Genomic DNA, 3,178 nt, shown 5'->3' with positions numbered 1-3,178 from the left:
CGAAAGGCTCCTTGGCCCAGCCAAGAAGTTCAGGGCCAGGAGCTGGGACACCTGGACACTAGATCTGTGTGTGGAAGACTTGGAACTTTCTTGGGGTCTAAGTTTCTCCCATTGTAAATGTTGCAAGTGACATTGTGGAGTATTTTACAGTTTTACATACATCATCTTACTCAACCCTTCAACCCCTGGTGAGAAAAGCAGAGAACATAGGACTGCTATTCTAATTTTTTTTTTTGAAAACCAAATTTTTACTGTCTACAAATATATATATAAAAATTCCCCCCCCAAAGATGCTATTCTCTCATTTACCCATCTTCTTCTTCAACACCCCTGATATAAAGGACACTATTACACCTTAGTAAAACTTCACCCAGATGTCCAGACAACGCTCCGTCTATGTATTCTTCTGTGTTTGCAAGCTGCATGTTCATATAGCCAACTACAGACACCAGGTAGCCTTTGTGCTTCATTCCCCATTTAAGCTTTACCATTACTGGCCTTCCTGTTAATCCGCTGAGGAAAGGTTTGGGGTTGAGGGGCAAACTCATCGTGACTACCGCTGCAGTAGTGGGGAAATGCTGCAGGATACTCGCCGCCGATGCAATTGTCGAGTGACCCTCGGGACTGAAATAACCACACAGCTGCTATTCTAATTTTATAGACAAGAAAACTGGGATCAGATGAAGTTAAGACATTTAATCAAACTCACACTGTTAAGGTGGGAAAGCCCAGAGGCTGGAAACCCGGGACTTCTGACTCCAAACCCTTTGATGTTTCGAAGTCAAAACAAGAAAGTCATTCCCTGCAGGTTCTAAGTTGGAGAAGGAAATGGCAACCCACTCCAGTATTCTTGCCTGGAGAATCCCAGAGTCGGAGGAGCCTGGTGGGCTGCCGTCTATGGGGTCACGCAGAGTCGGACACGACTGAAGCGACTTAGCAGCAGCAGCAGCAGGTTCTAAGTACAGTGTGACATGGCTTGGTCCTTCACAAAATGCCCTCTGTAGGTTCCAAGGGCAGAACTGGGTTTGTGGGGAGGGGGAGGGGGGAGTAAAAAATACCAAATGATGAATCAAAAGTAAAGAGATAGCCTGCGATGAGGGGCCCTGAAGATTAAGCTTCATTAGCATCAAGGTAAATTGGCCCCTCCTACCCACTAAAAAATTCGGACACACCAGATCTTGACAAGATTTTCCTCCCGGTTTGTGAAACGTGGCAGATGTGGGCTGTGGAAGTCCTGGGAAAGGACTCTTAGTTCTCCCAGGAGACAAGATAAATTACAGCAACAGCGAGGCCGTGGTGTGAGGATGGAGAAGGCTGTGTGACAGGGGAAGAGTCCAAAGGGGCCGGCGGCCCAGCTGGCAGTGCCGCTGTGGTAGGCTGGCATCCCTAGAGCCGGGGGCGATGGCGCCGCCCCGGAGCGATGGCCCAAACCGTAGGCTCCCTGATGGAAGCAGGCGTTCTTCAGACCGTCTTCTGGCTTCCTGCGTCCAGATGAACCTTTCTCGGTGGAGGAGAGGCAGAGACAGACAACCGCAGCCGACGGCAGTGGGAGGGTAGATGGTGGTCGCGCCTAGGCCTTTCTGTCTCCGGCCCGCAGGATGGTGGAGAGCGGAGGCCTACGGGAAGGCTGCCCCGCTGCGGCTCTGGCGGCGAGGCCGGGGTGCCAGGCTCCCCTCGCGGCTCCCCGCCGCCGCCGGGGGGAGGAGGGGCAGGGGGAGCAGAGCCCGCGGCCTGCTTTCCCAGGGCTGGCCAAGCCTTTTTGACAAGCTGATAGCGTGCCGGGGATTGGCTGGTCCGGGCGTGACGCCGGTTAACAACAAAGGTGGAGTTGGAAGAAATTAGATTAAAGGGGGGGGGTTGGAAATTAAAGGGGGAGCAGGCTGGAGACTGGAGGCAGAGACCGAAGGGGAGATGCGCGAAGCGCGGTCTCGCGGCTCCGCTTCGCCCCGGAATCCCCTTCGCCTAAACCCACCGGGATTTTTGCTCTCAACCGACTCCCGCGGCCCAGCTACCGAAGCAGGGGTGGGACAGATGGTTGCTGCTTCTTGAAAAATGCCCCCAACTCTCACCCTGACACCCCTTTACTATGGCCCGGGGGGAGAACTCTTTGCTCGGACTCCTCGGATCCTAAACTCGGAGGAGGTGAGGGGCATTGAGAATAGCGAGAGGTTCGCTCTAAAACCCGGAAGGCCCTCGCGGGGCACCGAGAACGGACGAGGCGGGGCACTCCCCCGGTTTTCCAATGTGTTGCAAACCTAAGAGCTTTTCTTGCTTGCTTTTTTTTTTTGGTAACACCCTTCCCCCCCTTTTCTCTCCCCCCCACCCTGCTTTGGCTCCAGGGTTGCAAAAGCAAAGAGCAATAAAAAAAAAAAAAAGAGAAACCCGCGCATACACTCAGACACACACCAGTGGCGACAGGGGAGAGTTGGAAAGACGCAGGAGAGAAGCAGGAGGCAGCGGGGAGGGAGCAATGGGAGCGGGAAGCCGGCAGGTTCCCTCGCAAATCCCCCTCCGGCCCAACGTCGCCTCGCCGGCCCCGGCAGGGGAGCGAGGAGCCGGGCGAGCAGATGGAGGAGTGGAGCTCGCTCTAGGCAGCAGGCTTGGCCGGAGAATGGAGGAGCCGCCAAGCGATCGGCTGATTGGAAGAGAAACGCAGAGCGATGGAGGCGGGGGTAGGAGGACGATTTCTCTGCGGGGACTGGCGGCGGCGTATACGCCCGGGTCGGGCGCTGCAGAGCTTGGCTAGCTTTCAACCCGCGCTCGCCGGCTCCAGCCCCACGCGCCCCCACCCCCAGCCCTCCCGGCGGCTCCGCAGGTGAGTGCGAGCTGGGGGCAAAAAGACTCGAAAGTCTCAACACGCCCGCCCTGCCAAAAGGAGGAAAAAAAAAGAAAAGCATTTTTCCTTTTCTTTTTTTTATTTTCGTGCAGCCCCCAGCACGGTGGGAGGGAAGGGGTGAGGCTGAGTCGCCCGGAGGAGGCGGAGGGGCCAGGCGAGGCCGGGGTGGCCCGGGAGGCGGCGGCGCCGAGGCGGCTCTGACGGGCTAGCGCTCGGAGCGGCGCTGCGCTGCGCCGAGGCGGGCGGGCGGGCGGGCGGAGCGGGGCGGGCGGAGCGCGGCGCGTGGGGCTCGCCATTAGCCGTCGCTCCGCTTCGCCATCTCGGGCTTTGTCTGGCGGCTTG

General features: G+C 57.1%; 1 pseudogene; it reads right to left on the bottom strand.

The window, feature by feature from the left end:
- Window positions 1-305: 305 nt before the first annotated feature.
- LOC138084471 (small nuclear ribonucleoprotein F pseudogene) lies at window positions 306-548 on the bottom strand (annotated as a pseudogene).
- Between the last annotated feature and the right edge of the window lie 2,630 nt (window positions 549-3,178).

This window comes from Capricornis sumatraensis, chromosome 8, assembly GCF_032405125.1.
Source record: "Capricornis sumatraensis isolate serow.1 chromosome 8, serow.2, whole genome shotgun sequence".
Lineage (NCBI taxonomy): Eukaryota > Metazoa > Chordata > Mammalia > Artiodactyla > Bovidae > Capricornis > Capricornis sumatraensis.
Note: the sequence above shows the minus strand (reverse complement) of the source record. Positions and strands in the feature narration are given on the sequence as shown.